The following is a 14,444-nucleotide window of genomic DNA, read 5'->3' as shown; positions in this document are numbered from 1 at the left end:
AAAAGAAAAAATGTGCAAAAGAAAGAAGAAGAAAAAAAGATTCATTGATTGAGATGGAGCCTCCGCTTTTACTCACCAAATACCTCTTGATTCCTAGTGGTTTGATTTTTCTTAGTTGTGTTGAGATTTTCTTACAGGATGTCTAGTTGTCAGATCACTACTAGGATTTGAATCTAGTGTTTGTCAAACTCCAAGAGCCACACACACACTTTTATCATGGGATCTATGCTTTTCAAATAATGCATCACTTTCTTTTATGAGGAATCTTTTAGAGGCTGTGCACATTGTGTTTTCAACTAATTGTGTTTCTTGGATAATCTTGTGTGTTTTAAGGTACAAATCTGGAATTCCTTACTTGCTCCACCATATTATTTTTGTCGTTTTGTTCTTGTTCATTGTTTTCAGCGTTTCTGGTTTCTTTTAGTGAGAGGGAGTTTGGTTTATCATTGTAAGAATTTGTTAACATGAACACTTTGATTTGTTTGGTAAGGGAAATTGGCTTTAGTTGTTTTGCATGTTGTTATACATTACTTCTTTATTGTTTCTTTCTTACATACTATATCATATCCTTGCTTGTATGATTTATGTTTTTACTATAGTTAATTGAGCTTTCTTTGACAATTCATAACAAAAAGGGGAAGAAAGTTTAAGGGTGCATGTGTCTTAGGATTTTCATCTATTCATGATATATGTTCTTAAAGTCTTAGGATTTTCATCTATTCATGTTACATGTTCATATTTCCATCTCATGCTTCAAGATAATCTTGTCATGTGTCTATTGCTTTTTCGTATACTCTTGTGGCACTAATAGTTGAGTTGAAGATTGTGGCAATAATAGCTGTTTTGCAGATCATGACCTTGAGAAAGAAGTTTACTTTTGTTGGCTGTAATGTATTGGGGTGATTAGGATTTTATTTGTTAGGTGTGTTTTGTCACGACATTGCCAAAGAGGGAGATTGTTAGGTTTTTATTCTTGGCAATTTCATTTGACAAAACTCCTTTCAGTTGTAATTTTATTCAACTTTTATTTTAGTGAAGCTATGAGTTTTTAAATGCGAATCCAACCCGAATTATACATTGCAGAGATGTTTCAGAAGTTAATTCTTCCATGTTTGTCACTTCACTAATTATGTCGGGGATCGAGTTGCCCGGTCAGCTCGCGGGGGTCTAGGGGGCAACAACCCTTGGCGGGTTCGGGGCAGCGCCCAGGCAAGGTTGAGGGGCAGCGCTCCCGAAGCAAAAGGCAAAATTGCAGTCAAAATTGTTTGTTCGCTCGAGCAGCCATTCCTACACTCGAGCGGAGATCGCGACCTTTCAGAAGTTTCACTCACCTGCAAAAGTATTAGGAGTTTTTTTTTTATCCACTTGAGCGGCCATTCTTGCTCTCGAGCATAGATTGCAGATCTGTTTTCTATAAATATGTTTTTCAGTTCGATTTTAGGGTACGACTTCAAAATCTTGTTCTTGAGTATTAGGGTTTTCTTCTTGAGATTCTTTATTTGTTTCCTTTGATATCTGTAAGAGATTAATCATGAATTAAGTAGATTATATCAAATGGTTTGTTTTATTTTGTTTTATTCACAAAAGAAAGAGTAGTTCTTCAGTGGATTCCATAGAATTGGGGCCTAAAGATTTGGTGAATTTTGGAGTGACTCATCGGCGTGGATTTGACATTGGCGTTGTGGATTCAACGTTAGGCAAGATGATTTCGAGGTGAAGACGGTGATGGAAGAGGCATATAGGGGTCGGTTCAATTCGGGTATAGATTCGCTAGGTAATTGAGAGTACATTTGTATAATTCTTTTTGTGTCTTCTTAGTGGATTGTTTTGTAACTTTTGCCTGTGATTTTTTTATCACAATTGAAGGCGCTCCAATTGTGATTTTTCCACATAAAATTGTTGGGTTGATTTGTCTTAATTGTTTGATTGGGATTGTTATTTACTGATTAAAATTGATACATAATCACAAATCAATATCTAAGAGATTTCTCAAGATTTAATAAAAATTCAAATTTTCTATTTTAGTTACCACTTATCTTTCATAGAAAAAATAGAGATGCAAATTAATTTATGAACTTTTTCAGCAACTGATCTTTATATCTGAAGTAAACCTCATATTTTTTTTTTCTTCTACTTCATTTTTCCGTAATATATTTTTCTCTCAATTAATTTTTCTAAAAAACTTTCAAATTGTTTAAATTTGATTTGAAACTTAACAATTTTATAAGGAAAATGTTTGGTAGCTCAAATTTTTGTGGCTCAAATGGCTCAAATCTGTCAAAACGACGTCGTTTTACACTCAAAATCTGTCAAAACGACGTCGTTTTGACAGATTTGAGCCATTTGAGCCACAAAAATTTGAGCTACCTAGCATTGTCGATTTTATAAATACGTGTTCTTTTGCGTTTTTTTATTCTCTTTGAGCTAATCTCAAATGAATTTCAATCAAGCCAAACTCAAATTGTTTAATATTTTTGGAAAAGACGCCTCTCAAAAAGTATGTATCATATACATCTTATAATTAAAAACAAAAGATATAATTTCATACTTTTTGAGTGATAACTAAAAAAGAATGTCATAACCACACATTATATGAGACATAACCAAATATTTTATGTTTGGATTGTATTTAAGAAATATGTTTTGAGATAAAAAGTACGAAAATTTGTTTGGTTTGGTTTTTTTTTAAAAGATGTTTTGAAAAATTATTTTGAGAGAGAGTTTTGGAAAAAGTAATTGATTTGATGTGTATGAGAGAGAGATTTGTTTGGAAAACTTGTAAACCAAACAAGTTTTGAAAAAAAAATTTAGAAAAATTTGTTTGGTTTAATTACTTTTAAAAATTTATTTGTAGAAAATTTTTCCCAAATTTTTTTGAGAAACACAAACCAAACAAGGCCGATATAATATAGTACACCCCTTCTCAAGGGGTGTATATAATAAAATTTTCCAATATTTTTATACAATTAAAATGTGTTTAATCTTGTATTTCTCAATATTTTTATACAATTAAAATGGTATATAAAGTTATCGAGCAAAGTTTAGAAAATCAACAATTTAAAAATGTGTTTAATCTTGTATTTATTTACAAATAAATTTTTAATAAACTGAACAGGAGTCCAACTAGAGGTGATAAACGAACTGAATGATGAACTGAACGAGCCAGACAGTTAACTATTCAAGTCTGGTTTATTAAACTTTTAAACCGGTCTCAAATGAGCTTTTGTCGAATTGAACTCGAGTAGTTTGGTATTTTTATAGTTTTAAAATAATTGATTGTTCAAGTTTGGTTTGAAAACTTTAACAAACTTGAAAATATGTTCAAACTTTATTTGTTCACTTAATGAATTGAGTTTGAACGAGTTTTTTAACGAATTGAACATAAATCAAGCTCGAGCTGTTTTGCTCGCTTATTACCCTTAATCAAAAAGGGAAGTTTCTATCATTTTTAGAATCTCACATAGGGGGGCATATCATAATCTGAAACCTCAGGGGGCTCAATGTAATTTATCAAAATATTTTAAAAATCTGTTTTCCGTCACAGTAACTCAGAAGCAAATTGTGAGTGAACCATCCTTGCGTAACGGATAACTTTATCCTTAAACGTTACGTGCCGTCTAAATCAATATAATAGTTTATCATTACTTATACATTACTTATACATAACGGAAATGGGGTGTCTGATGGGGTTCATTTCACACTTATTGTAATTATTTGAATTATTTATTTTGAGTATAATATAGTTATAAATCAAGTTAATTGGATATTAATAATCATTTTATCAATTGTATTTGTTTTTAATTTTATTTTTTAATTTTATTTTTTAAACTACATTTATTATTCATTTTTTTAAATATAAATATAATTTGATAAAAGAATTATCGATATCTATTTAATTTAATATTTTACAAATATGTTGTACATGATATAACTTAAAATATGAACAATTTAAATTATCAGATTAAATCCCAATTAAACCTTATTAATAGTATAACAGTGACTGTTATGTCCCGTAAAACAATCATCCCGATTCCATACATAATAATGATAACCCAATGAATAATGCTTGGGACCCCTTTTTAGGGTCACCCCCTCACCCCCTTGCCACGTGGCAGGAGGTGATTGGAGGAGTAGAAAAAAAAAGAAAAAGAAAAAGAAAAGGTAACCAATAAGAGAGAGAGGGAGTCAAAGGGGGTGGGGAAAAAAGGGGATGAATCATTACTCTAATCCAATAACTACCATAACTGTACAATGAACTTTATTTCTTGCTTGATAATTTGTTATTGGAAGAGGTCATATGCATCCACTATTATATTGAATTTTTTTCTCCGTCAGTGCACAGTTAAGAGGGTTAGCGGGTGGCGTATGCGATACATGTGTAATTTAAATAACTAATAATAAAAATAAATAATAAAAAATTTAATATCAGAATATATATGTTGTTTAAGTGATAAGTATATTCTTAATGCAATTTAAAGTCTTGAGTTCAAAACTTGCTTACATTGTGTATAATAATTTTTTTATTTTAGCACATATAGAGGTGTCACGTTGTATAAGGAGAAGAATGTTTTACTAAACTAATTTAGGCATTCACTTAATAATAGTATCGAAAATTAAAAAAAAATGAGTTTTTTATTTTTATTTATTATTATTATTTTTAAGGTCCCTAATATTACTGTTTTAAGAAATAAATGACACCAAAAACTTTTATCCTAGCTAAGATCCCTCAAAAACATGTGCGTTTTACATGTAAATTTATTGGACCAAAATACCTTTGTGATAGAAAAAACGATCGAGTCACTTCTCTCTCTATTTTTTTAGCGATTGATCTTCTTTTCCATACTCTATGATCGATTTCAACTTCTCTTAATCCCTAATCTCTCGGACATTCAACATGATTGGTAGAGAAAATCACACCTTCGTAATTTCTCTGGCATTTTTCATTCGTGGTTGTCTCAGTTCATCTTCATCTTCACCTCAGTTCATCTAAGTTTGAAGTTAAGGTTTTTCCGATTCAATTTGGTAAGTTTTTCACTTCTTAAACTAGTTTTTCTTTGGCATGTTGAACTGTAAAACTAAAATTTCTCTAGCATATTGAAAATTGTAAAACTGAAATTTCTCTAGCTAAAAACCTGACATAATATTTGGCCATCACACACATACCACTCTCTTGTGCATTTCACTCAATATATAGAATTTATCTATGTGGAATATCTCTAGCCACATTACACTCCTCGTGAGATGTGGATTTTTTTTGGCTTGTTCATTTTCATTTGATTTGATTCCTTTGGCTTGTTTGATTTCACTAGAATTTCTCTAGACATATCACAATTCTCTTGGAATTTCTCTGAGTGTGTATGTTCATGTGTAGAATTTCTCGGGTTTGTTTGATTTTCACTTGCTGTAACACACTTAATACTCTCTTATGCATTTTAATTTTCACTTGACACATTACAATCCCCTGGGCATATGGATTTTCTCTGAGTGTATGTGTTCATGTTTGGAATTTCTCTGACTATCACACATATACTTACTATTTTCTCTGGCATGTTGATTTTCTCTGGCCATCACACACACATACACACTCACTTACTACTCCTTTAGAGCTTTTTCTTGAAGCTAGTTTTGTGGTGTATATTCATGTGTAGAATTTCTCTGGACGTCACACACTTACATATTACTCTCTTGTGCATTTGATTTCACTGGATATATTGCACACTTGCATGTTGATTTCTTTGAAATTTCTCTGCCATGTTAATATTCTTTGACCATCACATACTTGCAATCTAACTTGCATATAACATTTCTTTACAAATATAGTCAAAGAAATTTATTGATTAGAAATCAACGAATGACAAATAACTCGAAATCAACTCCGCTGAGCAATGAACAATGAAAACGATCAGAAATCAACTCAAAATAAAATTCGATAACCTAATTTGAAATCAAAATCCTTATATACAAATCAAATCGAAATCAAAATTGAAATCCCTAAACAATTTCCATCAAAATCAGATATCAGAACCCAATCCTTACACAATCTCTATCAACACAGCAAAAAAGATCTTCAATTCTTAAATAAAAAATCAACTTATCTTATATGTGAGTATAAATTAGGTATTATATAATACAAAAAGCGGGTGAGGAACCTTAACTAATAAAAAAAATATTGTGGTTATTATTCAAAATTGAAGTGGAATGTTAGACTTTCACAAAGGCCTATTTTGTTAACTGGGTTAAAAGTCAACTTTTTAACTTTTTGGATCATATCACCTCTCTATTTTTTAGACATTTTTTCAAAAAAAAAATTTCTAAAAATTAACTTTTAACTTATTTCTCAAAATTCATGAAGAAAACTTGGAGAGGGGTAGTATAGGTATTCCAAAGGATCCAAGGCCACGCGTGTTTGGCAGATTAGGTTTGATGAAATTGTTAGTGAGGAGATAGTTAATGAAGAGATCATTAATATGTAAATTGTTAGTGAGGAGATTAAGTAAAAATATGTTTGTTTTGATAAATAGTGGAAAAGATTATTAGTGATGTGATTGTTAAGTTATTTACATATAAAATAAAATATATATTTCTATATTAAAAAAAATTCTAAAACAAATATAAAATAATTTAGAAATAATAGGCTGCACTTCGGTTAAAAAAAAATGATATTTTTTTAATTCCCTCGCTACTTTTTCAATCCCATACCCGCCTTAGCTTTATTAATCCGACTGTACGATGGGATTGCCAATCCAGGTAGACAAATAATCCCATCACTAATGTGAGATAACAAACATATTTTTAAAGTTCTAACCTTACTATCAGGGTCCATTTGTTTTGGGTTATAGGAGATAGAATTGGATTAGGATGGATATGAGATCTACTAATATTGTGTTTGTTTGCGAAATGAAGAAGGGGAATCATAATACCTTGTAAGAGGGAGTTTTTATGTGCATTAGGGCCGAGCTAGGCCAAGGCGTGGTAGTGGGCCGTTCTATGGGCCGTGGTAAAAAGGGCATAGCAAGGTGGACCTTGCAGTTAGCTCGGTCCAACTATGGTTACAGTCACCACGGTCGGAGTGGTAATTAGCTCGGTCATAATATTTGGAACCGAGGTATTTGGGCTTCTTTAGATGGACCTTGCTCTTGTTATTTCGGTCCAAGCTTGCTCTTGTTAGTTCGGTCTTAACAGATAAAACCGAGGTACAGGTGGAATGAGAGCCGAGCTGTGCAATACATGTAAAAACATTGGATTAAGTATGACAGGGCTAGTGTTAGCTCAGTCGTACTGTTATCCAACCGTGGTAAAACCATCTCACTTGGTTTAAGTAGTGAGGGAGTGTTGTAGGATAAGCGTTATCTTTCAGGAGTGTGATTCCTAGGAGGACTCTACATGGAGGAATAAGAGTCCTACTAGGATTGTGCCATGCGAAACCTATAAAAGCTCACAACATAACCTATGTAGAGGTAACACAACTTTGATCCCCAAATACGCAGAGCTTTTGTCTATTTGTCTATTTTGCTGACTTAGGCATCAGAGAGGTATCCGGCACACATTCGTCGGCTAGCTCACGTTTGTGTTTTCAAAGAGTAAAGCGACGACGCTTGGAGAAGTGCAAACTTGATCAACAGGATTATACAAGAAGATTATTTTGTGCTCGTACAATTGGCGCCGTCTGTGGGAATTCTAGAAAGAACAAAACCTCTTGATCAAGTTTTCCTCTCTAGATTGGAAGTAATGGCGCACAATGAAGACTTGCCGCAATCAGCCATTGATGGGCAAACCCCTGAGGGGGGTGGGAGGCGCGAAGGTTTACCTTCTATTCCTCCCATGGCGAATTTAGAACCCTAGCGACAGAACCCCCAGAGGGATACAAGGAGGAGGCGGGTAACAGCCCTCGTCGCTCTTAAAGTCCTGAACAACAGAGGCGGAGGATGGACCCTCAAGTTCTGGAGGATCGCGTGAAGGAGCAAGAAGAATTAATAAGGAGGATGGCGGCAGACATGGAGTTGATGAAGCGCCAGATAAAAGGAAAAGGGGTGGCGACAGGAGAGGGGCGCAAAGGCAACACGCCCCCTCGCCGCTCAGAGGATCGTGATAGGCGTACCACACCATCACAAGCAGAGAGTAGGAGCCTTAGAATGGGCGACACTCAATTAAGGACTTCCAGGACTTGTTACTCCAGGTCTGAGAGAATGAGAACTGAGAGATCTTATACTGAGGGAAGCACCTATCGGCCCTCATACACGCACCAGACATCATCTAGGCACACGGAGTTGCCTAGATCATCCGACTTACGAACTGTGCTTGAAGAAATAGCACGATGGAAGGAGGATACCAGGGCGAGTGACCTGCGCAGAGTTTCAACCCTTCAACGGTTGGCCTCTCGGAGGCATGGGAGCGTCGAGGTAGGAATGCCAATACCATGCCTTGCTTATGAACCAACAGACAAAGCATTAGCAAGGCTTTAGAGCTCGCCATTCATTCCGGCAATTAAGAACATGCCACTACCTTCAGGCTTCCACCAACCCAAATTCACCACTTATGGGGGGAAAACAGACCCTTACATGCACTTAAGCCACTTTCGCCAGGTTATGGTAGTATACCGACGAAACGAAGCTTTAATGTGCATCCTATTCCCATCCAGCCTTGGCGACCTAGGTTTAACCTGGTTCGAAAGGCTACCAGAGGGCAGCATTGCCTCGTGGGCGCAGTTGGCAGAAGCGTTCGTGACTAGATTCAGGACGAACACCAAGACGTCAGTAGAGATCGACCAGCTACTCTCCATTAACATAGGCGAAAAAGAGACGTTGAGGTCCTACAACAGTCGCTATTGGGAAACCTTCAACCAGATTGGAGATTGCCCTACGAACCTTGCCATTGCACAATACAAACGGGGCCTGCTAGTTGGCAACAAATTGAGGGACTCCATTACTATGACGCCACCTCTCACGATGGAGGCCTTAATGGAAAGAGTGCACCAACATATTCGCGTGGAGGAAGATAGTGCCCGTGCTAAAGCAAAATCTGGCATGACAGCAATGCCAGATAAAAAGACTACAGCAAAAGTCAACACGATAGAGCAACCAAATAGGAGTGGGCGAGGCAGGTGGGCCAACAGAGAGGACCCAGACAGAAAGAAGTTAAGAGTTCGCACTGCCATTACCACAGTGTTCAAAAAACCAATCTACCGAATTCTTAGTGAGATATGCAACGAACCTTTCATCTGATGGCCAGCCAAGTTGGGAGAAGCACAAAAAGACGATGACGAAAGGTCCCGGTGCACCTTCTATGATGAAAAGGGGCACCGCACTGAAAATTGCACATCGTTGAGGCAGTATTTGGAGGAGTTAGTGGCGGCTGGGCACCTGGACCAGTACATAGAAGGAGGAACACAACTAGCCTCCTAGAACCACAACATCCCAAACGGGATGCCAGTCGACGCTCCACCTCAAGGTGTGATTAACGTAATACACGGAGTATTCGAACCTGAACGGGTATGTGAGCTCAGGGGAATGCTCAAAAAGGCTGAGCACTTAAAGGTGATATTAAGTGCACAACCTGCCATCAAAATGGGAGAACAGAGGCCACAAATATCATATCTTTTTCAGACAAAGATTTAGCAAGGATATATGGCCCTCACAATGATGCATTGGTTGTCACTCTACGCGTCAAGAACTTCAACGTCAAACAGATTTTAATCGATCAAGAAAGCTCATGTGAGATAATGTATTACGAAACCTTCAAACAACTGAAACTGGAGGACAAAGACATGGCACCTGCAACATCTCCCCTAATTAGATTTAACTTAATGCCAGAGTGGCCAGTGGGCAAGATAATCCTCCTAGTCAAAGCAGGAACCATGACAAAACAGGTGGAATTCTGGGTATTAAAAGTCCCTTCCACCTACAACATAATCTTGGGAAGGACATGGTTGCACGACGTGCGATCGGTAGCCTCAACCTACCATCAAGTACTGTGGTTCCCCAACGAAACTGAAACGATTGAAGAGGTCTTTGGAGACCAAATCATGTCAAAACAATGCTTCGTCACAGTAAATGGCAGTTGCGCTGCAAAAGGGTATGTATAGATGGTGGAAGAGCCCGAGAGCAACGAACTATTTGCGGATGTTGGCAAGGCCGCTAAACAAAAGGCAGTAGAAGACTTGGTACAGGTAAGGATAGATGAAAAAGACCCTAAAAAATTCTTTTTGCTCGGCTCGTCTTTGTCCAGCACTAAGGGAATAGAGGTCATGGAATTTTTAATCTCTAACATCGAAGTGTTTGCCTGGACACCGTATGACATGCCTGGCATTGACCCAAACTTTATCTGTCACCAACTGAACATCCACCTAGACCAGTTATACAGCGCACTCGCAGATCAGCACTCCACCATGCCGAGATAGTGGCGGAAGAAGTAGGAAACTTGCTGGAAGCAGGAGCTATCAGAGAAATGCACTACCCCAGGTGGATCTCCAATACCGTAGTAGTGCCAAAGAAGAACGGAAAATGGCGTGTTTGCGTGGACTACAAAACAATCAACAAGGCATGCCCAAATGATAGCTTTCCCCTACCACGGATAGACCAACTGGTAGACCTGACGGCAAGACACAGTCGACTTAACTTCCTTGATGCGTACATGGGTTACCATCAGATCGCTATGTATGAATCAGATCAGGAGGTTACATCTTTTACAACACCTAGAGGATTGTACTGTTACAAGGTTATGCCTTTTGGCCTAAAAAACGCAGGGGCAACATTCCAACAGATGGTCACAAAGATGTTTGAACCATTGTTAGGCAGAACAATGGAGGGTTACATAGATGACATGGTGATCAAAAGCAATGATGAGAAGGACCATCTCAGAGACCTAGGTGAAATGTTCCAGATCCTAAAGAAAAACAAGTTACGCCTAAATACATCCAAATGTGCATTCGGGGTAGGATCGGGCAAATTCCTAGGCTTCCTGATGACCAACCGAGATATAGAGGCAGACATCTCTCAGATTAAAGCAATCCAGGATCTAGAGAGGCCCAACACAGTAAAAGAAGTGCAACATCTCACTGGCTTGGCAGCTGCACTCAACCGGTTCATAAGTCGGTCGTCAGACAGATGTCGACCATTTTTCCAAGCATTAAAGGCCAAGTTTGAGTGGGATGAAGAATGCGATCGTGCCTTAGAAAGCCTGAAAGAGTACATGTCTTCTCTACCGTTGCTAGTAAACCCAATACTTGGAGAAGGGCTCTTTCTGTACCTAGCAGTTTCACAGCACGCAGTCAGCGCAGTATTGGTCAGAGCGGAAGGAATCCAACACCTGCCCATCTTTTATGTTAGCAAAACCTTGCTGGGCGCAGAAATCAGGTACCTACCATTGGAAAAAGTGGCCTTAGCCTTGATGATGGCCTCAAGGAAGCTATCGCATTACTTCCACGCCCACACTATAATCGTCCTAACAGCTTTTCCTCTAAAAGCTTTGTTTGAGAGAGCGAACTTTTCTAGGCGAATCTTGAAATGGGCGGTGGAATTGGGACAGTTTGATATCAAGTTTCAGCCCAGAACTGCAATAAAAGCCCAAACTTTGGCAGACATTGTGGCAGAGTTCACACTAGGAAGTCATCACATATGCCCAGTTGACTTGACTGGTACAACGAAAAAGGGGATGGAAAGTGCCGCAAGAATTACACAGCCCCCAACACAAGACACCCCGCCACATTACAAACCATACAGGCTTGAGGATCAGCAGGAAGGAATAAACCATGTTATTCCCAGTGAGGATTCATCCGCAAGTAAAAACTTGGGGCAGTCAGACAGTGAAGAGCAAACCCCAACAGCAGGCAGGGACTTAGAAGAAAATATAAGCAACACGCACGACCCCAAGACATCATCCGACCCCTCCACTTGTTGGAAGCTATTTGTTGGAGAGATGTGGAAACTCTTTGTGGATGGAGCATCCAATAGGCACTGTGCAGGACTTGGCATAGTCCTCTTCTCACTAGATGGCTTAGTAGTGGTGGCTTCCCAGCATCAAACAATGAGGCGGAGTATGAAGCACTTTTAGCAGGCCTAAAATCAGCACTTGTCATGCAGGCTACCGAGCTAATGGTTTACAGCGACTCCCAGCTGGTAATAAACCAGATTTCAGGCGATTACAAAGCGAAAAATGAGAGGATGACAAAGTATCAAGAGTTAGTTAGAAGGGAAATCATGAAATTCGAAGCAGTGCAGATAGAACAAATCGGCCGAAAAGAAAACAGCAGAGCAAACAAACTAGCAGGCTTCGCTTCGATGGCAGATACATCCATTCCACATCCATTATTGATCGACTTCCTACCAAGACCAAGCATTGAAGAACTCGAAGTAGCTGAGGTATGTTGTGCCGAACTAGCCCTTCATGGATAGATCCCATTATAGTATTCTTAAAAGACGGCATCTTACCCGAAAAGAAAAAATAGGCCAAGAAAATAAGAGCAAAGTCACAGCGATTTTGGCTCTCCCCCATCAATGGCCTTGTACAAAAAATCCTTCACAGGACCTTACTTGAAATGTGTCCATCCAAGCAAGGTTGAGGCATTCTTGTTTGAGATACACGAAGGCATATGCGGAAGCCACCAAGGGGGAAGATCTTTGGCTTGCAGAGCAATTTCACAAGGATATTGGTGGCCTTACATGCAAGCAGATTCAGAGAAGTATGTGAAGAAGTGCGAGAAATGTCAGAAGTTCGCACACCAAATACATCAGCTAGTCAGAGAACTTCTACCATTAACTGGTCCATTACCTTTCGCAATGTGGGGCTTGGACATAGTAGGACCATTTCCAACGGCACCTGACAACAGAAAGTTCTTTCTTGCAGCGACAGACTACTTCACAAAGTGGGTAGAGGCAGAAGCACTCGCATCAATAAAGGAGAAAGACATGAAGAAGTTCGTCTGGCAGAATATCATCACTCGATTCGGCATACCCAAGGCTCTAATATCTAACAACGGCGCTCAGTTCGATGGCAAAATTTTTAGAGGCTCTTGTGAAGAGTACAAGATAGAATTCTACAATTCTACACCAGCATACCCCCAAGCAAATGGCCAGGCGAAAGCATCAAACAAAGTCATCTTGGATGGATTGAAGAAAAGGCTGGAGAAAGCAAAAGGCAAGTGGGCTGAGAAGCTTCCTCATGTTCTATGGGCTTACCGTACCACACCTCGGCGATCAACTGGAGAAACACCATTCTCCTTAGCCTATGGCATGGAGGCAGTGATCCCAATGGAAGCCGGCCTCCCCATAATTAGAAATGAAAATTTTGACCCAGACTTGAACGGAGAAGCCATAGCCTTGGACCTCAACCTTGCAGAAGAAAGAAAAGAAAGAGCACTGGTTCACATCGCCTCATACCAGCAAGAGTTATCCAGAAAATATAACAAGACGGTACATCTGAGGCAATTCAAGATTGGAGATTGGGTGCTGCGCAAAGTAATGGGAAACACTGTGGTACCCGGAGATGGCAAGTTAGGGCCTAATTGGGAAGGACCTTACAAAGTGCTTGGATTAGCAAGAAAAGGGGCATACCACTTGGAAGATAGAGGCAGCAAGGCCATTCCCAGGTCATGAAACACTGCCAATCTCAAACTATTTTACTTCTAGCTTTTACTTTAAAGTACTTGTAATTTTTTTTTTCAATAAAGCAAGTAGTTTCCTTTTCCACATAATGGTTTTCTTCTGTAAAAGTTGTTTTAGTGAGCTAAGGGCAATGAAAGCAGTGTTGGCCGGAATAACCAACACTTGGCTCTCGGTTGGCAGGAATAACCAACTTTGAGCCCTTTTCAGTAGAGATCAGGATCTAGGCTAAAGAAGTTTGACCGAAATAACTAAACACTTCACTCTAGGTTGGCAGGAATAACCAACTTTGAGCTCTCTTCAACCGAGATCAGGATCTAGATTGAAGAGGTTGGCTGGAAAAACCAACACTTACTTCTCTTAAGCCGAGATAAGGATCTAGACTGTAGGAAGTTTGGCAGGAATAACCAAACACTTCGCTCTAGGTTGGTAGGAATAACCAACTTTGAGCTCTCTTCAGCCGAGATCAGGATCCAGGCTGAAGAGGTTGGCTGGAAAAACTAACACTTACTTCTCTTCAGCGGAGATCAGGATCTAGGCTGAAGAGGTTTGGCAGGAATAACCAAACACTTAGTTGTAGGTTGGTAGGAATAACCAACACTGAGCTCTCTTCAGCCAAGATTAGGATCTAGGCTGAAGAGGTTGGCTGGAAAAACCAACACTTACTTTTCTTCAGCCAAGATCAGGATCTAGGCTGAAGAGGTTGACTGGAAAAACCAACACTTACTTCTCTTCAGCCGAGATTAGGATCTAGGCTGAAGAGATTTGGCAGGAATATCCAAACACTTGGCTCTAGGTTGGCAGGAATAACCAACACTGAGCTCTCTTCAGCCGAGATCAGGATCTAGG

This window comes from Camellia sinensis, chromosome 6 (genome assembly GCF_055761805.1).
Source record: "Camellia sinensis isolate YWXY chromosome 6, ASM5576180v1, whole genome shotgun sequence".
Lineage (NCBI taxonomy): Eukaryota > Viridiplantae > Streptophyta > Magnoliopsida > Ericales > Theaceae > Camellia > Camellia sinensis.
This window is presented reverse-complemented; position numbering follows the sequence as displayed.